Here is a 23,215-nt window from a genome sequence, read left to right as displayed (position 1 = left end):
GCGCCTGCAGTGAGCCAAGATGGCACCACTGCATTCCAGCCTGGGCAACAGAGCTAGACTCCATTTCAAAAAAAAAAAAAATTTGTCTATCTTTTCTTTTTCTCTTCCCTCTCTCCTTCCTTTCTTTCTCTTTTTGGAGTGACAAAATTGTACACCAAACCCTCATGATATACAAGTTACCTGTAAAACAAACCTGCTCATGTACCCCAGAACCTAAGTTAAAAATTAAAAATAAAATTTAAAAAAAGATATCATTAAGAATAGAAATGGACAAGCCACCATCTGGGAGAAAATATTTTCAAAACATGTACCTCACAAACGACATATCAAGTATATATTTAAAAATTATACAACTAAATAATAAGAAAATAAACAATCTACTTAGAAAAAAAGGTAAATTGTATTGTATATACATCATGTGTCAATGAAACTGAAAGATAAAGGGAGTAATAGATGTCCAAGGAGCATGACTTGAAGAAGGTCTACAATTAAAATTACCTAGAAGAAAGGGGACAAGAACTCACTAAAGGAAAAAGATGGATCAGAAATGCAGGAATGAAGACAAGAATGCCACTTGTACTAAAGTTGAGCTAATACAGAATAGCAGTTTTCAAGAGGTACTTCACCACCACCCACTAAGAGGTATTTTAGAAATTTTTGGTTGACAGCAATACTGGAAGACGTTTTTACATTTCGTGTTGGGGAAGTAGGAAAGGATGCTAGACATCTTGCAGTATATCAGACAGTCCCACGTGTAGAAGTATTATTTTGTAGCAAAACAAACTTTTGAATGACTCCTGAACATTCATACATGTAAAAAGATCTGTTTAAAATGACTTTAGTCTAGGACCTAACTTATTCATAAACATCCAAATATTTTTACATGTTATTAAATATACCAAATTTTCCAGAAATGCAACTATTATGTCGTTCTTTAGTTTGCTTGGTTTGAATCTTTACCAAACTTGTTTAAAGGTCCAAAAATTGACATTTCTTATAATAGTGCTGTTCATGGTATTTGAATCACGTTTGTATCAATCTGCATTTGTATCATATTAATGATGATTCTATGCATTGATGCATATTATTTTATCATAAATTACTTTAATCCATTTGTATATAGTTAAAGCATTATGCTGAGTTATTAAAACTGTGTGAGTAGGACAATTATATCACCAATGCATTTATTTCAACATGATAGGGCAGCATTCTAAGAATTAGTTTTAAAGTGGGGTGAGGGTTTGGTAGGATCAAGAATAATTATTCTAGAAGACAGGATTGTTAAAAGAGTTAAATTTTTAAGACATAGAGAAGAATAAGGACTTAGTAGATTTCCCCAAGTTATGCTGATTTGAAGTTAGTCAAACTTTTAAGGAATGAGCAGGCATTGAGAGATGGAGAAATTGGGTATTTAAAATATGTACTTCAAAGTGTGGACAGTAAAAGAGAGGAAATAAACAGAATTGTTAGAATATGCACCAGAATCAGATGAAGGATTATCAAGTTTTGTGAACCTGTGCATTGTTGAAGTGAAGGCAAAGGGAGATATTCGTGTAGAGTGGAGAACTAGAGATTTTTTTAAAAGCCAGAGAAAGTGCCAGATAAAAATGACAAGACGTCTTTCTTGAGCTAAAAGGAATGGAAAAAGCTCTTCAGGTTGAAGATTTATCCGTGTGGTGATCATCGGGGCAGGCTGTTCATGTACATGTTGACAGAGGAGGTGACCTACTCTGTGAGATCATGTGCTTTGAGTACCATTGCCCCCAAATATCTTAGTCATTTACAGTGGTGTCTGATGCCCCGCAATCATAAATGTGTCCTTTGGCAGGTGGATTTGTTCTCCTATTAAACAAATATTAAAAGCTCTTAGACTGAGAAAAATACTGAGTCTTTTAAAAGATTTTTACAATCCTGTGTTTATCAGGTCTTCTCTGAGTTCAGATTTTGAATAAGGATTCTAGCAGTGGTATACAGACCTAGAGCTTCAGAAATAGAGTGGGGGAAATCTTGAGGGCAAAAAAGGATACAAACTCCAAAGTCAATCGTCAGTGATCCCACCAATTAGTGTGAAAAAGCTGGAGAGGGGCAGCTCTTCTGGCAAAGTCTAAAGTATTGCCCTGCCTCTTATTAACTGTGTGACTCTGGGCAAGTTACTTACCTCTCTGGGCAGGGTACTGAGGGAGTGCCGAGATGGGAGCTGGAAGTTGTTATTAAGGTGAAGATGAGGTATCACATGTCAGATGTTCTTATTAAGATATGAGATCATTTACCAGTTGCATTGAGGGCTTGAAAACAGAGAATGCCTGGAATGGCTCCTGGAAGTCTGAGAAAGAGATGACTAGCACAGTCAGCAAGCAGATGTGACCACTCAGGTGTAATTGGAGTCCTTGATGGTGTAGATGGCCAGGGCTACATGGCTCTCCATCTTCCTTGAAGTTTTCTCCATGAAGCAAAAAGAAAAGCAGATAGTAGAGGTGTGATAGGTGCAGAAAACACAGCAAAAATTTGGTAGATCTTAGGAATCAATGGTGAAGGCCCACATGAAGGCGAGAAAGGCAGTGGGAACCGTCAGAAAGACACTGGACTGGGCCTCAAAGACAAATTGTAGACTCATATCTACAGCCTCTTGCCAAGAGAGCTGCAGATGTAGTTTAAGTCGTATTATAGTTGGGGGCTGTGCTTGGTGGTTCACGCTTGTAATCCCAGCACTTTGGGAGGTTGAGGGGGGCAGATTACTTGAGCTCAGGAATTCAAGATAAACCTGGGCAATATGTGGAGACCCCACCCCTACAAAAAATACAAAAATTAGCCTAAAGTGGTGGTGCATACCTCTAGTTCCAGCTACTTTGGGGAGCTAAGGCAGGAGATTCATCTGAGCCCAGGAGGTTGAGGCCACCATAAGCCAATACCATGCCACTGCACTCCAGCTTGGATGACAGAGTGAAACCCTCTCTCTCAAAAAACAAACAAACAAATAAAAATAAAAACAAAACAAAACAAAAAAAAACAGCAATAGGTTGTAAGTTTAAATTCCTGCTCTGTCTCTTATTAACTGCATAACTCTGGGAAAGTTACTTACCTCTCTGGGCTTCAGTTTCTTTACCTATTAAATTGAAATGATACAAATAAAAATACACTATGCTCCATGATGCAGGGCATGTAAGATTCCAAAAAGTACTGAGTATTGCAAACACTCTCTATTCGATTTTTTTTTTAAGTTTCAGCTAAAAGTTTCACTTCTTCTGATTTCTACAGCACTTTTCATCTTCCCACATTTAACAAAATGCCCCACAGCTTTTTTTCCGAAAGGGTGTGTATATGGTTATGTCTATCTGTCTGTCTGTCTATCTTATCTCTTTAAGAAGTCTGCCAGATTTTGGAGAGTAGAAGAATATATATTAGATTCCTTGTATATCCCTTTCAGCTTCCAGAATGCACTTACCATAGCACTCGACAAATATATATTAGATAAATGTGGTTTACAGTCCCGATACAAAACTTCTCTATGCTCTGTATCAATTACACAGCTTAGGAAGATGCAGGTGTGGAATAATTTATCTAGGGTTTGGGTGTTTTTGTTTGTTTCCAGTTGGTCTGTGACTATACATAGATTCAATCATAATGAAGCTGACAAAGGAGAGATGACATTTTGGAAACAGAAAAGGAATTTTGGATATTACAGCTCAACATTTGTCACCTCCCTGGCTGATAGCAGCGCACGTTCTTTCCCTTTGGCTAAATTTGGATCCAACGCCGGCTAAGTGCACTAAGCAAGCCAGAACTGCATTGTACCTCTATTTTGTGACATATGAGCTCCCTGCTTTAATCTCCCCTCTACTGTATAAAAGAGGATCTGAGGCTGTTAGACTTCAATCCGGTGATTCATGCAGCTGGCACACAATGGATTCCACCTCTCTTCTCACTGCTGCACAATATCAAGCTAAACAAAATGTCTTAGAAAGCTTTGGTACATGTAGTTAGCCTGTCACAGATCCCTCCTCCCACCCCCAATACCACCCCCACCCCCCACACACTCCTTTTTTCCTTCTACTAAGCAAAAGAGTCCGAATGCCCAGCACCTGCCTTTTTACTGACATTTCCACAAAGGTAAAGGAATGAACCTTTTGTCAATTCCAACCAAACGATCTGTTTTGAAACAATGAGATGAAAAGCCTGGGCCCCTCTCCTTGCTACTGGATTACAGTGCAGAGGATTAAAATAAAGGACACTTGATTTTATTGATTTAATGAGGGATGGAGGCTTTTGCCGGAGCATCCCTCGTGGCAAAGGAACAAGTCTTGTTGGCAGGTACCTCCACTGAGGCACTTCTTCTCCATTTGTTTGGTTTTTCAGTGGTGCTTGTTTATGGGTTTGGCTGTTAGAATGACCCACAGTGTTCCTTGCCATGCTGCACGAAGCAGCAAATGCCTGCAGTGATTTCAGTGTGTGTCTCTAGACAGGGAGAAAGCGGAAAGCGGGAGAGATGCGGATGGGAGGGTACACACTTCTGCAGGATAAAGAGCTGCTGGAAGAGGTGACAGGGAAAGCATAGCTTTGAAAAAAGAAGGAGAGTCAAAGGAAGCAGACTGGAAAAGCAATAGCACTTCTACCTGCGAAAGAGATCATCTGCAGAGCCTATTATTTCTCAGCAGCATCTACTTCAGCTAGTTTCTAAACCCCCCTTCTGTCCACACCATTCTGTTCCCATCCCCATCCTTCCCCCCTCCCCTTCCATTACCCAAGTTTGAATAGTGAGGAAACTAAGGGGGTTCAGACACCATGTTTGCTGTGGATGGGGCTGGGCACAGCTAGATAATCTTTTTGCTTTTGTTCTCTTCTTTGGGGTTTCTTGTGACATTATTATTGACATTTTCATATGGTAATTTTTGCATTATGTTTCTTCTTTTATATTTGCCCTATTTTTTTCCATACAGCCTGACTTCATTGTCTACTGAGCCGTGTGAAAGGGACATTGACAGTCACCTGCTGACCAAATCTAAGCAGTGATCTACTTTTAATACCGAAATGTACTGCATGTTTCTTAATAGACATGTGTACAGTCAGGATTCCTGTTAATATGAGCATATGTCCCTATACACTGTGTACATTTATTGAAATGTATTTATGCAGTCCACCCATAGATTAAACACCCCCAGTTCCCTCTGGTGATACTGTCTCTCTGACTGCTAGCTTAAAGAGAAATAGTTCCTAAGAGCATATGGTTTCCAAAACACAGCCCTTCCCCCTCCCTTTCAGCGTACACAAAATGAACGGCCACCCCTCCCCCACAGCATCTCTGCTCTCTGCTGCAAGAGCCTGAAACCAGGGGCAAAATCATTAGTTCCCAATTACCTTAAGCCATGCAAGCTAACCTCTCTCAAGGGCTGTTGGTAAAATATTCACACAGTTCCACTGTCTAGACAGTTATGAAATATAGGTGTAGGGCTCGGCCACTGCAGAACACCAATGCATCTCAAATGAAGCACTTTTATTAAAGAAGTATAATCACCAGGATAACTAATTACATCAATGCCACATAGTTAATTAAACCCATTATAGTTACTATTCCCGTGGAGAGGAGGTCAAATGAAGCGACCATCTTTTTGATTCTACTATGCTAACAAAAGAAGAAATTAAGTAAAACACAACACAGACCTCTTCATTTTGTGTCTGTTTTTTAACATTTAATAACTACCTAGTGTGTCGTCCAAGATCTTCAAGTATAATCCATAGCCAAAGACTGCTGGGCTATTCAAAAATCACCTTGTAACTTACCTGAACTTCCATTAAATGATTACCAACTGTTTGTTTGATTGGTGCAAGAAGTAATGACAAGTAAAACTGAAAGGCAGAATGAGCAGCCACTGTGTTTTTATTAATATCTTAGAAACATGATGGAAGGTAGTGCTTATGTTTCAGTGTACTCTGGCTTCATGGCTAATAAGGGGGAGGTAGCCACGTGTACCCCTCTAGGCCCTACCAGAGACTATGAGAGTGACCCACTAAGGTTAGGTATTAAAGCTCATTAACCAGCCGGAGACACACAGATTGCATATCCTGAAGTTTCAGCAACAACAAAATCTTGCTCTGACACCCAAATATAAAGGATAATTCAGATATAAACATGGAGAAGGAGAGAATTCAAGAACTCTATTGCATAATGACATTGTCTTCCAGAGGAAGAATGTGGACACACACACACACACACACACACACACACACACACACATCTCTCAAATACTAATCTTTAGAAAATAAACCAAGATATTTTGATTTTCCTTGTCTGAAAATTCACCAGGTCATTATATCACTGTCACACCTTCTTCTCAAAGCAGTTCATTGTACAGAGAGAGGATTTGCATTCACTTTTCCTGATTAACAAAGAAAACTTTGTATAAAAGGGCTATGCACTGAGACGTGCAAATGTGGCCAGTCTGACCCCCTGCAGGAGAAGGCAGACAAGCAGTAGGGAGAAGAGGTAGATGAGGAACGAGAAAGAATGCTTTGATCCCAGTACAGCACACACAATATAGCAGGCGGCACACTCCCAGCAAGCTCTGACCCTAAGCAGGCTGAAGTTTGGCATGGAGTCAAAGAGTGGAAAGCAATATAATGAGTATAGTTTCGTGCAATCGTGAACAACAGAAGGCTGCACAATCGCTGTTCTTGGTGGGTTTGTTGTGACGGTGGTTGTTGTGATTGTTGCTCATGTTATTATCGTTATTGTCATTATTTTCCAACTCAGGAAATTATAATATTGCTTCAACTGCAAGATAAGCCTAATTATTTTAATATAGACTGTAAGCAAAAGGCAGCACACACAAAAACAAAATCACACAGGCCCCATGAAAAATAAAGGGTCAGGTGTTAAATCCTTTATTTGTCCAGTGGTTTAAGCTGATATATGAAGCATTTAGTTTAGATGTAAAGCGATCTTTTGTTTACCATCCATAACCCTCACCTCCACCTCGAAAGCTGCTTCACAGACTTTTTTGTTCTTCTCATGGAGCCACCATGCTACCAGTCACCCAGAGAGAAACACCAGGCGGGGGTGTCATTTTTTTTAATTTTGTCTCCTTTTTCCCTTTTGTCAAATCAGTGGCCAAGTCCAGGAAATTCCTCGCCATCATCCACTTCCCTACAAACCCTTTTCCATTACCACCTGCCTCAGATCTTCTTTCTCTGTCCTTCCTGCTTCCACTTACCCTCCCCTTTCAATCCCTTTTGCTCAACCCACCCAAGAGATCTTTCTTCTAAAGTATTGTCCCCATCTGGTTGCTCTTTGCCTCAAAAATAGGCATTGATTCCCCAGAATTGCCCTATTGAGTAATTTGTAAATTCCTCACTTTGGCGTTCAGGTTGTCTCCACTCTGCCTCTGCTGTGTGTCCAGGTTTACCTCGCAGGGCTTCCCTAGCGGGGACCTGAGCTCCCTTCTGATCATGTCGCACACTCCAGTGACTCCAGACCTCTGCTTCTTACATGCACCTCACTGACAGTTCTTCCCTCACTCATCCGGTCCTTCTTGAACTCCTGCACATCTTTTAATGTTCACTATATATATATGTATATATATTTTGAGAGACAAGATCTTGCTCTGTCACCCAGGCTGAAGTGCAGTGACACGATCATAGCTCACTGCAACCTTGAACTCCTGGCCTCAAGCAATCCTCACACCTCAGCCTCCCAAGATGCTGGGACTACAGCCATGAGCCACAGTGCCCTGCTCAATGTCATCTTAATGCCTTCTACCAGGAAGCCTTTTCTGATGTGCCTAAGCTACAGATACCTTTATCACTTTGATTTCCCAGAACATGTTTTTTTACATGTACTTTATGACCAGTATCATAATATGCCTATAATAATCAAAAATATTGATCATATCATTTCTTCAGATTTTAAACTATAAAAATTCAAAAATTATATCATATTGATCTTTGTATGAGGTTAATTAAATATCCATCTACTGGGATCAAATTAAAAGGTCATTTTACAAAATTATGGCATCTTAAATACAGGGTAATTATCCATCTACTTGGAAAAGTTTTGTACTATCATAGTTCAAGCGAGTGAAAGAAATGAACATTCTCAGACACTTCTGTCTCCATTGTTGTGTGATCTAAAGAAAGTGAGCTTCATTCCTATAGTTGATTTATGAGAGAAGCAGGTTGGACAAACCAACCCTATAAATTATCCAAAATGTATTCTGACCCAATAAAGCATGTTATAATTTGAAAATATTTGTTGATAAGTTATGTTATTATAAATTTTGTGATTTATACCTTGATGCCCCAGCAGGTACAAATACCTACCTTGTAACTATAGAATGGTTAATGCTACTCCCCTGCCCTGATCTGTGCCTTTGCAATGTTCATCGTGGACTAGATTTGACAACTTAAAATTATTTTACTGAACTTTCACACACCAAGGTAATTGACTGGGTATACAGTAATCCCCTCAACCTTTATGTGCATTTTGCTTTTCGTGGTTTTCAGTTACCTAAAGTACAAAAAGATATTTTGAGAGAGAGAGAGATACCACATTCACACAACTTTCATTAGAATATATTGTTATAACTGTTCTATTTTATTATTACTTATTGTTGCTAATCTCTTACTGTGCCTAATTCTTAAATTATCATCATAAGTATATATGTATAAGAAAAAGCATGCCTGGCACTGTGGCTCATGCCTGTAATCCCAACACTTTGGGAGACCGAGTGGGGGTGGATCACCTGAGGTCAGGAGTTCAAGACCAGCCTGGCCAACATGGTGAAACCCCCATCTCTACAAAAAATACAAAAAAATTAGCCAGGTGTGGTGGTGTGTGCCTGTAATCCCAGCTGCTCAGGAGGCTGAGTCAAGAGAATTGCTTGAACCCAAAAGGCAGAGACTGCAGTTAGCTCAGATCGTGCCACTGTACCGTAGCCTGGGCAACAAAGCAAAGCCCTGTCTCAAAAAAAAGTGGGAGGGGGGGAGAAGGAAAGAAAGAGAGAGAGAGAGAGGGAGAGAAAGAGAGAAAGAAAGAGAGAAAGAGAAAAAGAGAGAAAGGAAGGAAGGAAGGAAGGAAGGAAGGAAGGAAGGAAGGAAGGAAGGAAGGAAGGCAGGCAGGCAGGCAGGCAGGCAGGCAGGCAGGCAGGAAGGAAGGAAGGAAGGGAGGGAGAGAAAAAGCAAAAATAGAGTGTATGCTCTCCAAATACTCAGGTATACACTTAGGGTCCTGGGAAGTATCTCACAGGATAAGGATGGGACTAATGTATTAATTATGTGAAGTGCTGAATAGCAGAGGAAAGATAGAAAGAGATAGGACTCGAAAGATCTGAGTTCTAGTCCTGGTTCTGCATACTCACAGGTTGGATGAATTACTTAACGTCTAAATTAATATCTAAGAGACTCCCCCCATGAACACACACACACACGCACACACACACAGCCATACTGCTGTACTTTCTGAGTTTTAAAGAGAAAATAGAAGAATAGACTTAAATGTATTAAAGTAACCAAATTGAAACTATGATTTAAATATGATTATTCACAACTTTAAACTGTATAAAATTGTAATTATTTGGGGGAAGAATAAAATTTTCTACTCATTTGATGTTATAATGCAGTATGATTAAATCAAATAAAGTAGACACAATAAAATTAGAAAGAAAGAACCATAATACAAACTTGGAATAATACAAAACAAAACAAAACAAAACACACAATATAAAATGTAATAAAACTTAGAACAATAACCAAGTCACCACTACCACTTGTATAAAACTACAGAGGCACATGGAGTAATGACAAAATAAACCAGGGTTAACATTCTGGATGATACATAATTATAGTAATGCAAATGCAAGCAATTCTGAGCCAACATGAAAAATCATTGTTTTTCAACATTTTTGTGCCTGCGGAAAGATTTTGTTTTACTGCTTATGAAAGGCAGTTTTGGGGCTGAAGTTTATGTTAATTTATTTTATTCTTTAAAAATGGACTTTAATTCCCATTGAATAAACAGTGTATAAACTACTAAAATACCATAAACTCCAAGTCAAGAAGCTTAGAGCTTTGACTCTGTCTCAGTTTTAAATGAGCCCGGGCTAGTTCATGGTTTACCAGTAAACTCTTCTCCATGGGTATAGAGTATGAACTGCTATAATACCATCTTCATCCAAAAAGACTAACCAGAAAGAAACAAAAATATAGAATTTATGCTCTGTGTTGAAGAAAGAAGAAAAAAAGGAAAAGAAGGTAGAAGGAAGGGAAGGAGAGGGAGAAGGAAGGAGGGAGGGGAGAGAAAAAGAGAAAGGAAGGAAGGAGTGAGGGAAGAGAAGAAAAGATAGACAAAAATTTTTTTTTTTTTTTGAAATGGAGTCTCGCTCTGTTGCCCAGGTTGGAGTGCAGTGGTGCGATCTCTGCTCGCTACAAGCTCTGCCTCCCGGGTTCACACCATTCTCCTGCCTCAGCCTCCCGAGTAGCTGGGACTACAGGCGCCCGCGACCACGCCCGGCTAACTTTTTGTATTTTTAGTAAAGACAGGGTTTCACCGTGTTAGCCAGGATGGTCTCGATCTCTTGACCTTGTGATCTCCTTGGCCTCCCAAAGTGCTGGGATTACAGGCATGAGCCACTGTACCCAGCTGACAAAAAAAAATGTTTGGAAGATGGGCAGTTAACAAGCCTGGAGAACACAAGTGATTTCCCTAATTTCTTTCAGGATCTTGACAACCTTTTTCTCTTCTGTACCTGGGTTCTTGGCATCTTACTTTTATTATAGTTTCACTAGGGACATGATTCATGATCATGAATAAAAAGAAGTTGGAACCCTAAGCCCAATAGTAATGAAAGGTTTCCTGTAAATGTCCAAACAAATGTATCAGGACTGTGCAGGAATACACCAATGATGTTTCAATATACTTAAGGCATCAATACTACAGACACATACCCGTTTTCCTGCCTAAGATCTTCCACTGGTTTTCCATTTTTTACAAGATATATGATCCATAAGGCTGTCCAAAAACCACTTAACTCTACAAAATCGTCTGCAACAGCACACACAATATTCTACGAAATACCAAAGGACTTACAGTTTCCTGTGTGTGTTCACCAGAGAACATAGGACAAAAGTAAAGGATGCACTCTTGCCTGAGAGGTGTCGGAGGGTGTGACCTATCCTCTGCTAAGCCTCCCCTGACCTCCTGGAAGAGTGAACACTCTCCTCACCAGAAAACCTCTGACCCATAGCTTTCTTATCTTTCAGCGCCTATCTAACAATCTTAGAGCTCTCGTTTATGTAGGTGCCTTCTCTGCTAAACTGGAATCATTTCTGAAATAAGAAACTCTAACAATGTGTCTGATAGATGTTCATAATAATAATAGTGAATACATGCATCAAGAATTCAGAAGAATTGTGTTATTGCGAAGATTGTACTGAGCTACACAAATAATTCCTTCCATTTGTAAAACATCCATTGCTTAAGCGGTACATTCACAAATCTTATACTTTACCATTAGGTCTGTCAAGATACTTTTAACTTCAACTTCAGGTTAAGAAAAGTGTTAATAGACTAGATTAACTAATGTGATTAACTAATTAGAATAACTAGTTGAGAGTTTCAGAAGTTAATTAACTTCTCTAGGCTTCAGTTTTTCTACTTATATAAACAAAAATATTTCATGTGAGTCTCCTTGAAGTCCCTCTAGCTCTATAGCAAGCAGCCAAATGGAAAAGTATAAGCAGCCAAAATTGCATTGTTGTATTAGTAAAATGAAATAAGGATCAGATAAACTTACAGAATGAGAACTGTCATCATCTATAGGAGTTGTTGGTTCTTTCTGCAAATCCTACGGATGACAAGAAGAAAGAAAAACAGAGAGTTTAGAGAGGAAAGAGGAACCACGAAGAAAGACCAAGTAGTTGCAAATAATACCAAAAATAAAAACTAAATTTAAAAAATTGAGAATGAATAAGCTTAATTTATACTACCTAGGAATCTCTCTCTTTTTTTTTTTCTGGAGACACAGTTTCACCCTGTCACCCAGGCTGGAGTGCAGTGGCGCAATCTCGGCTCACTGCAACCTCTGCCTCCTGGGTTCAAGCGATTCTCCTGCCTCAGCCTCCCAAGTAGCTGGGATTAGAGGCATGTGCCACCACGCCCAGCTAATTTTTGTATTTTTAGTAGAGACAGGGTTTTGCTGTGTTGGCCAGGCTGGTTTTGAACTCCTGACATCAAGTGATCCGTCCACCTCTGCCTCCCAAAGTGCTGGGATTACAGGCGTGGGCCACTGCACCCGGCCTAGGAATCTTTTTTCACAACAAACATACAGGACACTTTTTTATTCAAGCACATGGAATTTAAAAAAAAAAAATCTATCATGCAATAAGCCACAAAAAAGCTTCAATACTCCCCCTAAAATCAGTATAATATAGACTTATAGCTCTGATCACAACACAATAAGATCAGAAACCAAAACTAAGATTTAGAAATTCCATGATCTATGTTGCTGGAAACAATAAAACATATTATTTAAAAATGAGGGGGTTTTTTGGTTAAAGAGAAAGACATAAGAAAAACTGTGAAATATTTACAGTTTAATAACAATAAAAGCTTAAAGGTCAAATTTTGGAAGTAAATTAGTACTAATGAAATTTTTTATTTTAGAGACATTTATCAGAAACTGAGATTTACATAAATAAGTTAAGTGATTGATTACTCAAAGCAACAATAAAACAGTAACCAAGTAAACCAAAGAAACAAGAACCAAATAATAAAAGATAATAGAGGGATTTCCAGTTAAAAATGGGGGATTAGATGTGTGCCTTTGAATTTACCCCCCACAGAAACCCCATAAAACAATAGTAAAAGGATATTTCAAAGCATAAACTTATAAGGACAAAGAGAACAGAGAATGGGAGAATAGCAATAAAACTTCAGAAGATGATAAAAAAGAATGAGTATTAAATGACTTCGTGAACTAAGAAAGTGAATCCGAAACTGGCAGCAGAAATCTGGGAAATTATTCTAATACTTTGGCAAAATCTTCCCAAGGTCCAGATAGTTTTAGCACCATATGGCTCTGAAAGTGGGGATAAGGTGAAACCAAACAAAACCAAAGAGGACTGGTTAAAACTGTTTATGAAATCTATCTTCAGATACCCTCCTCCAGTCTGTGTGACTTCTACTCCATGCAACAATAGAACTGGAAGCTTATTCTCCAGACATAGGAAAACAGAGATTCTCTGACCTGGGGGACATCAAGCCTAGTGGAAAAAAGAAATGGCATACTCAGGATAGGGGGATTAAGTGCAAGTTTGCATACTGAACTTTGAGATCCCTCAGTTACCAGAGTGCTAATAGCTAGCCTCATGCTATCTAGGTTGGAGATCAGAAGATCATTATCTGGAAATACTGATAAACCAGAGAGGGAAGCCCTGAAGATAATGGCATTACAGGCTCTGAGCAGCCTAGCCAGCATAGGCTATAGGGAAGCCTACAGTTGGCAAGTCCCAACCATGAGCACAGAGCTTCTAATTCACTTTTCAAACCTCCACTCTAAACTATGACTAGGTACCGGGAATGGAAAATATAAGAAGCAAGTTGGAGGAAAAGAGATGAAACTATGATTAATATTTTTAGAAAGATGAAAGAAAATATTACATCCATGAATTAAGAATAAGATGCCTTTACAAAGGAACAATCAGAAAACATGATAAAGACCTTGGATATTAAACTTACAATGGTTAATATTAAAAACACAATGGAAGATCTTTTTTTTTTTAAATTTATTTATTATTGTTATACTTTAAGTTGTAGGGTACATGTGCATAACGTGCAGGTTTGTTACATATGTATACTTGTGCCATGTTGGTGTGCTGCACCCATCAACTCGTCATTTACATCAGGTATAACTCCCAGTGCAATCCCTCCCCCCTCCCCCCTCCCCATGATAGGCCCCCGTGTGTGATGTTCCCCTTCCTGAGTCCAAGTGATCTCATTGTTCAGTTCCCACCTATGAGTGAGAACATGCGGTGTTTGGTTTTCTGTTCTTGTGATAGTTTGCTAAGAATGATGGTTTCCAGCTGCATCCATGTCCCTACAAAGGACACAAACTCATCCTTTTTGATGGCTGCATAGTATTCCATGGTGTATATGTGCCACATTTTCTTAATCCACTCTGTCACTGATGGACATTTGGGTTGATTCCAAGTCTTTGCTATTGTGAATAGTGCTGCAATAAACACACGTGTGCATGTGTCTTTATAGCAGCATAATTTATAATCCTTTGGGTATATACCCAGTAATGGGATGGCTGGGTCATATGGTACATCTAGTTCTAGATCCTTGAGGAATCGCCATACTGTTTTCCATAATGGTTGAACTAGTTTACAATCCCACCAACAGTGTAAAAGTGTTCCTATTTCTCCACATCCTCTCCAGCACCTGTTGTTTCCTGACTTTTTAATGATCGCCATTCTCACTGGTGTGAGATGGTATCTCATTGTGGTTTTGATTTGCATTTCTCTGATGGCCAGTGATGATGAGCATTTTTTCATGTGTCTGTTGGCTGTATGAATGTCTTCTTTTGCGAAATGTCTGTTCATATCCTTTGCCCACTTTTTGATGGGGTTGTTTCTTTTTTTCTTGTAAATTTGTTCGAGTTCTTTGTAGGTTCTGGATATTAGCCCTTTGTCAGATGAGTAGATTGCAAAAATTTTCTCCCATTCTGTAGGTTGCCTGTTCACTCTGATGGTAGTTTCTTTTGCTGTGCAGAAGCTCTTTAGTTTAATAAGATCCCATTTGTCAATTTTGGCTTTTGCTGCTGTTGCTTTTGGTGTTTTAGACATGAAGTCTTTGCCCATGCCTATGTCCTGAATGGTACTACCTAGGTTTTCCTCTAGGATTTTTATGGTACTAGGTCTAACATTTAAGTCTCTAATCCATCTTGAATTAATTTTCGTATAAGGAGTAAGGAAAGGAACCAGTTTCAGCTTTCTACTTATGGCTAGCCAATTTTCCCAGCACCATTTATTAAATAGGGAATCCTTTCCCCATTTCTTGTTTCTCTCAGGTTTGTCAAAGATCAGATGGCTGTAGATGTGTGGTATTATTTCTGAGGACTCTGTTCTGTTCCATTGGTCTATATCTCTGTTTTGGTACCAGTACCATGCTGTTTTGGTTACTGTAGCCTTGTAGTATAGTTTGAAGTCAGGTAGCGTGATGCCTCCAGCTTTGTTCTTTTGACTTAGGATTGTCTTGGAGATGCAGGCTCTTTTTTGGTTCCATATGAACTTTAAAGCAGTTTTTTCCAATTCTGTGAAGAAACTCATTGGTAGCTTGATGGGGAAGGCATTGAATCTATAAATTACCTTGGGCAGTATGGCCATTTTCACGATATTGATTCTTCCTATCCATGAGCATGGTATGTTCTTCCATTTGTTTGTGTCCTCTTTGATTTCACTGAGCAGTGGTTTGTAGTTCTCCTTGAAGAGGTCCTTGACATCCCTTGTAAGTTGGATTCCTAGGTATTTTATTCTCTTTGAAGCAATTGTGAATGGAAGTTCATTCCTGATTTGGCTCTCTGTTTGTCTGTTACTGGTGTATAAGAATGCTTGTGATTTTTGCACATTAATTTTGTATCCTGAGACTTTGCTGAAGTTGCTTATCAGCTTAAGGAGATTTTGGGCTGAGACAATGGGGTTTTCTAAATATACAATCATGTCATCTGCAAACAGGGACAATTTGACTTCTTCTTTTCCTAACTGAATACCCTTGATTTCTTTCTCTTGCCTGATTGCCCTAGCCAGAACTTCCAACACTATGTTGAATAGGAGTGGTGAGAGAGGGCATCCCTGTCTTGTGCCAGTTTTCAAAGGGAATTTTTCCAGTTTTTGCCCATTCAGTATGATATTGGCTGTGGGTGTGTCATAAATAGCTCTTATTATTTTGAGGTACGTTCCATCAATACCGAATTTATTGAGCGTTTTTAGCATGAAGGGCTGTTGAATTTTGTCAAAAGCCTTTTCTGCATCTATTGAGATAATCATGTGGTTCTTGTCTTTGGTTTTGTTTATATGCTGGATTATGTTTATTGATTTGCGAATGTTGAACCAGCCTTGCATCCCAGGGATGAAGCCCACTTGATCATGGTGGATAAGCTTTTTGATGTGTTGCTGAATCCGGTTTGCCAGTATTTTATTGAGGATTTTTGCATCGATGTTCATCAGGGATATTGGTCTAAAATTCTCTTTTTTTGTTGTGTCTCTGCCAGGCTTTGGTATCAGGATGATGTTGGCCTCATAAAATGAGTTAGGGAGGATTCCCTCTTTTTCTATTGATTGGAATAGTTTCAGAAGGAATGGTACCAACTCCTCCTTGTACCTCTGGTAGAATTCAGCTGTGAATCCATCTGGTCCTGGACTTTTTTTGGTTGGTAGGCTATTAATTATTGCCTCAATTTCAGAGCCTGCTATTGGTCTATTCAGGGATTCAACTTCTTCCTGGTTTAGTCTTGGAAGAGTGTAAGTGTCCAGGAAATTATCCATTTCTTCTAGATTTTTCCAGTTTATTTGCGTAGAGGTGTTTATAGTATTCTCTGATGGTAGTTTGTATTTCTGTGGGGTCGGTGGTGATATCCCCTTTATCATTTTTAATTGCGTCGATTTGATTCTTCTCTCTTTTCTTCTTTATTAGTCTTGCTAGTGGTCTGTCAATTTTGTTGATCTTTTCAAAAAACCAACTCCTGGATTCATTGATTTTTTGGAGAGTTTTTTGTGTCTCTATCTCCTTCAGTTCTGCTCTGATCTTAGTTATTTCTTGCCTTCTGCTAGATTTTGAATGTGTTTGCTCTTGCTTCTCTAGTTCTTTTAATTGCGATGTTAGAGGGTCAATTTTAGATCTTTCCTGCTTTCTCTTGTGGGCATTTAGTGCTATAAATTTCCCTCTACACACTGCTTTAAATGTGTCCCAGAGATTCTGGTATGTTGTATCTTTGTTCTCATTGGTTTCAAAGAACATCTTTATTTCTGCCTTCATTTCGTTATGTACCCAGTAGTCATTCAGGAGCAGGTTGTTCAGTTTCCATGTAGTTGAGCGGTTTTGATTGAGTTTCTTAGTCCTGAGTTCTAGTTTGATTGCACTGTGGTCTGAGAGACAGTTTGTTATAATTTCTGTTCTTGTACATTTGCTAAGGAGTGCTTTACTTCCAATTACATGGTCGATTTTGGAGTAAGTACGATGTGGTGCTGAGAAGAATGTATATTCTGTTGATTTGGGGTGGAGAGTTCTATAGATGTCTATTAGGTCTGCTTGCTGCAGAGATGAGTTCAATTCCTGGATATCCTTGTTAACTTTCTGTCTCGTTGATCTGTCTAATGTTGACAGTGGAGTGTTGAAGTCTCCCATTATTATTGTATGGGAGTCTAAGTCTCTTTGTAAGTCTCTAAGGACTTGCTTTATGAATCTGGGTGCTCCTGTATTGGGTGCATATATATTTAGGATAGTTAGCTCTTCCTGTTGAATTGATCCCTTTACCATTATGTAATGGCCTTCTTTGTCTCTTTTGATCTTTGATGGTTTAAAGTCTGTTTTATCAGAGACTAGTATTGCAACCCCCGCTTTTTTTTGTTCTCCATTTGCTTGGTAAATCTTCCTCCATCCCTTTATTTTGAGCCTATGTATGTCTCTGCGTGTGAGATGGGTCTCCTGAATACAGCAGACTGATGGGTCTTGACTCTTTATCCAGTTTGCCAGTCTGTGTCTTTTAATTGGAGCATTTAGTCCATTTACATTTAAGGTTAAGATTGTTATGTGTGAACTTGATCCTGCCATTATGATATTAACTCTTTATTTTGCTCGTTAGTTGATGCAGTTTCTTCCTAGCCTCGATGGTCTTTACATTTTGGCATGTTTTTGCAATGGCTGGTACCAGTTGTTCCTTTCCATGTTTAGTGCTTCCTTCAGGGTCTCTTGTAAGGCAGGCCTGGTGGTGACAAAATCTCTAAGCATTTGCTTATCTGTAAAGGATTTTATTTCTCCTTCACTTATGAAACTTAGTTTGGCTGGATATGAAATTCTGGGTTGAAAATTCTTTTTTTTAAGAATGTTGAATATTGGCCCCCACTCTCTTCTGGCTTGGAGAGTTTCTGCCGAGAGACCTGCTGTTAGTCTGATGGGCTTCCCTTTGTGGGTAACCCGACCTTTCTCTCTGGCTGCCCTTAAGATTTTTTCCTTCATTTCAACTTTGGTGAATCTGGCAATTATGTGTCTTGGAGTTGCTCTTCTCGAGGAGTATCTTTGTGGCGTTCTCTGTATTTCCTGGATTTGAATGTTGGCCTGCCCTACTAGGTTGGGGAAGTTCTCCTGGATGATATCCTGAAGAGTGTTTTCCAACTTGGTTCCATTTTCCCCCTCACTTTCAGGCACCCCAATCAGACGTAGATTTGGTCTTTTTACATAATCCCATACTTCTTGCAGGCTTTGTTCATTTCTTTTTCTTCTTTTTTCTTTTGGTTTCTCTTCTCGCTTCATTTCATTCATTTGATCCTCAATCGCAGATACTCTTTCTTCCAGTTGATCGAGTCGGTTACTGAAGCTTGTGCATTTGTCACGTATTTCTCGTGTCATGGTTTTCATCTCTTTCATTTCGTTTATGACCTTCTCTGCATTAATTACTCTAGCCATCAATTCTTCCACTTTTTTTTCAAGATTTTTAGTTTCTTTGCGCTGGGTACGTAATTCCTCCTTTAGCTCTGAGAAATTTGATGGACTGAAGCCTTCTTCTCTCATCTCGTCAAAGTCATTCTCCGTCCAGCTTTGATCCGTTGCTGGCGATGAGCTGCGCTCCTTTGCCGGGGGAGATGCGCTCTTATTTTTTGAATTTCCAGCTTTTCTGCCCTGCTTTTTCCCCATCTTTGTGGTTTTATCTGCCTCTGGTCTTTGATCATGGTGATGTACTGATGGGGTTTTGGTGTAGGTGTCCTTCCTGTTTGATAGTTTTCCTTCTAACAGTCAGGACCCTCAGCTGTAGGTCTGTTGGAGATTGCTTGAGGTCCACTCCAGACCCTGTTTGCCTGGGTATCAGCAGCAGAGGCTGCAGAAGATAGAATATTGCTGAACAGCGAGTGTACCTGTCTGATTCTTGCTTTGGAAGCTTCCTCTCAGGGGTGTACTCCACCCTGTGAGGTGTGGGGTGTCAGACTGCCCCTAGTGGGGGATGTCTCCCAGTTAGGCTACTCAGGGGTCAGAGACCCACTTGAGCAGGGAGTCTGTCCCTTCTCAGATCTCCACCTCCGTGTTGGGAGATCCACTGCTCTCTTCAAAGCTGTCAGACAGAGTCGTTTGCATCTGCAGAGGTTTCGGCTGCGTTTGTTATTGGTTTGTTATTGTTTACTGTGCCGTGTCCCCAGAGGTGGAGTCTACAGAGACAGGCAGGTTTCCTTGAGCTGCTGTGAACTCCACCCAGTTCGAGCTTCCCAGCAGCTTTGTTTACCTACTTAAGCCTCAGCAGTGGCGGGCGCCCCTCCCCCAGCCTCGCTGCTGCCTTGCCGGTAGATCACAGACTGCTGTGCTAGCAATGAGGGAGGCTCCGTGGGTGTGGGACCCTCCTGGCCAGGTGTGGGATATGATCTCCTTGTGTGCCTGTTTGCTTAAAGCGCAGTATTGGGGTGGGAGTTACCCGATTTTCCAGGTGTTGTGTGTCTCACTTCCCCTGGCTAGGAAAAGGGATTCCCTTCCCCTTTGCGCTTCCCAGGTGAGGCAATGCCTCGCCGTGCTTCAGCTCTCGCTGGTCGGGCTGCAGCAGCTGACCAGCACCGATTGTCTGGCACTCCCCAGTGAGATGAACCCAGTACCTCAGTTGAAAATGCAGAAATCACCAGTCTTCTGTGTCGCTCGCGCTGGGAGTTGGAGACTGGAGCTGTTCCTATTCAGCCATCTTGCTCCGCCCCTGGAAGATCTTAAATATACTGTTAAGAAAATGGAAAAGACAAAGAGCAAACAGACAAAGGGATGGAGAATAGGAGAGAAAGTATTCTAAAATTAGAAGATTAATCGCCAAATATCAGCTAAATTTATTTCAACAACTGCAAAGACCCATATATATCTAAAACGATATTGGCAGGGAAAGGAAAATCATTGTACCTCGTGATAACTAGGCAGCAGCTGATGCTACTGGAAAAGCATACAGAACCCAGGAACAGCGCCATGTTTGTAGGAACTAGCTATTTGATATAGGTGGCACCACTAACTTAGTCAGAAAAGGAAGTATACAAATATTGTATATTTTTCAATTTTTGAATATTATAATTAATAAGAAATGGGAAATGGGAAGACATGTTAATTTGAATCATATGAAATTGTTGATATTTGACTGTTTTGACCAACATAATGTCTGTTTCATGAACTTCAAATTAATGCATGAAATGATTAATGTTTGCCTATGAAAAAAGGAGAACAGATGCAGAAATGGATTAAGGTATATGGCTAAACAAAAGAAAAGTCTTGTGGATGTACAATAAGCTCTGAATTGGGAAGAAGAATAATTCAGTTCTATGCACCAATAGGTGACGATGATGCAAGGTTTGTAGACCGGCTTACAAAGTCATAACAGATGGAAAAATTACCACGATGGAGCTCAAAGTAGTTATGTTAAGAAACTCAGCAAAAATCTGAAAGAAAGAAGACAGGCGAGATAAGATATGAGAAAGCTGTCTTGGAAGAGAAAGAAATATTTAAAAGATGAATACTTATAGCTATGAGAAAGTGTAAAATTAGGTTCAGAGAACAAAAATAATCAAAGCATAAGACTTTGAGGACAAAATGAAAGTTAAAACAATTTTTAATAATTCTCTGGGATGTTCCCAAAACAGAAGAAAAAGACTGACTGCCATCCTTTCCTCAAAGAAATAGTGCTAACAGTGAAAATAAGGCACATGTCCAACACTTTTTTACACCTCCTACCACCACTGCCATTATACTCATCATCGTGTCAGACACATACTAAGTTCACAAAATGTGGTTAATAGAACCTAGTGGGAGGGGTGATCTTAAATGATTTAATTTTTCCCCTTAAAAGGGATTTTCCTTTGGATTGCACAGTTTCTTAAACTCCAGATTTAGAAAAAGACACAGACTTCATCTATTTTTCTGGATAAGGGTCATTATTCCTGCCCTCTTCAATAGACACTTGCAACAGTGAGAATAAAGCCCATAAATTACATATATTAGACTTGACCATGATGTGATACATCTTCTACTTATAATTTAGGTGATCTTATATAATGTGCTAGACAGTTATGTTATCATTATTTACAGAACCTTGAATGCAGCAGTAATCATCAATCTAAATGCTTATGCATTATTTTTAAGGGAGAAGCACAGTGATCTATTAATATTTCAGGTTAATGTACATTGAGTGGGATGAAGGGTTTAAACCAGGAGATAGAAATAGAATTTCTCTGCAGCTTCAACAACTATCTCCTGAGCACTTTTCTACTCCCCACCCTTCCTTGGGCCACTCTTTCTCTACTTCGGTGATCCAGTAAGTTAACTTCCTCAAATATCCATTCATAGTTAATCCTTTGAAATTTTCATGAATGAAGTAAAAGGTGTAGTAAATTACTGAAGACATTAATGAGGCAAGCAGCATGAAATGTTTGCACATCATCTCTCAAATAAAGACTAAATAGTTGTTCTTGACATGATCCACACCTAAACTCAACTTCATTTTCTGTTTCAATAGGTTTTAATATTTAACTTGCTCAAATTGTGATTGGTCGATATAAATAAGAAATTTGTTTACTCTCCCTAAGAGGAAACCCAAATACTCAATTATGTTCTATAGTAAGAATCTATGAATCATTGCATAATAATTGAGGCAGGTGTCTTCGATCATTCTCAGAGTTGCTGACCATTTGTAGCACGAGACCAAAATGAAAAACTAGGTCTCTAGCAGCTCTCTGGGTCACCTTAGTGGGTAAACAGGGTTATCTTGATTGAACTCACAGAGTATCTGACCTATCCGAATGTCAACATGTGTTGAAAACCACTCGTCAGCCATGACAGAAAATGCAGGTGCTTCATAAAACCTGTTGACTGAATCAAATGAGTCTACCAATTGATATTATTTACACCATTTTTGCTCTCCTTAACCGCACAGACTCTTCCACGCCCTTCCTAATCTTTCAGATAAATAATGATGCCCCAAAATAATGTTAATTCTCTGAATATCTGCCATAAACATATTACCTAAAATACAAATGAATTTATGGTTTCTTATTACTTGAGGATTTTCCTGTGCCATTTCTTCTTACATTTGTACAGATTTTCTTTTCTGTGTACAAATGAAATAATTAGGTTCTAGATCTACATCTTTGCAAATTACAAAATGGTTTTCTAGCTGCTTTCAGAGCCAGAAAAACAAGTTAGGGAACAAGACTTTAATAAGTAGAAAAAAAATTAAATATATTTTTAAAGCTTTTCAATTAAGCTGTCATTAATGAATGAGTATTTAAGATACGATTTATGGGGTGAATATACACACACACGCACATACACAAACGCAGGATTTGCTAATTACTAGCTGTATGATCCTTATCCTTGGCAGTATACTTAATCTCTCTAAACTTTAGTTTCCTGGTTTATAAAATAAAGATAATAACAATTATTTTATGAGGTTGTAGTGAAGTTTAAACAAAAGAATGGACATAAAGGTATTTTTTCATATTAAAGTCCTATATAAATGAAATTAGTGTTTGTATGCACTACCTACTCTGGGTCAAAGGCAAATCTTTGAGTTTGGAAAGAATATAAGAGGAATGTAAGGTATATTCTCTTTACGCAACAAACTTAATATTCATTTGGGGAAGAGGAAATAATTAGAAAAACAATTAAGATTGCAGAAAACTAAGTTGTGTGACCCAGGTTACGTGTGCAGTAACAATTCTAAGAAGGAAGAGTTTAAAATGGGCTGGAAATTATGACCATTTTCTTTCCAAATGGAACAGGCTAAGCTTTGCCTGAACAAAGCAGCAAAGATATCTAACAGCTGCTTGCCACTCTCTGTTGCTTAAAATATCAGAGGAGTATGAGGTTTAGGCAGCTCTGAGTCATCTTCCTCCTAACTTGGTATTTATTCAGGACATAGCTCTAACCCTGATGACAACAGCATTCCTGACCTATGAGCTGCTCAAAATGCTAAGATGGTCCTGAAGGTGAAATGGACACCTCCTC

The 23,215-nt window shown here is 39.1% G+C and overlaps 1 long non-coding RNA gene across 1 annotated transcript; it reads right to left on the bottom strand.

Annotated features, from left to right (window-relative positions):
- Positions 1–2,168: 2,168 nt before the first annotated feature.
- On the bottom strand, positions 2,169–19,933 carry LOC144340651 (uncharacterized). The gene is made up of 3 exons (XR_013416896.1): positions 19,837–19,933; positions 11,781–11,831; positions 2,169–2,440 (listed from the first exon to the last, which is right to left on the bottom strand). It is a non-coding gene; the product is annotated as an uncharacterized LOC144340651 (long non-coding RNA).
- Between the last annotated feature and the right edge of the window lie 3,282 nt (positions 19,934–23,215).

Source organism: Macaca mulatta, chromosome 4 (genome assembly GCF_049350105.2).
Source record: "Macaca mulatta isolate MMU2019108-1 chromosome 4, T2T-MMU8v2.0, whole genome shotgun sequence".
Taxonomy (NCBI): Eukaryota; Metazoa; Chordata; class Mammalia; order Primates; family Cercopithecidae; genus Macaca; species Macaca mulatta.
The sequence above is the reverse complement of the archived record's forward strand: the minus strand, read 5'-3'. Positions and strand labels throughout refer to the sequence as shown.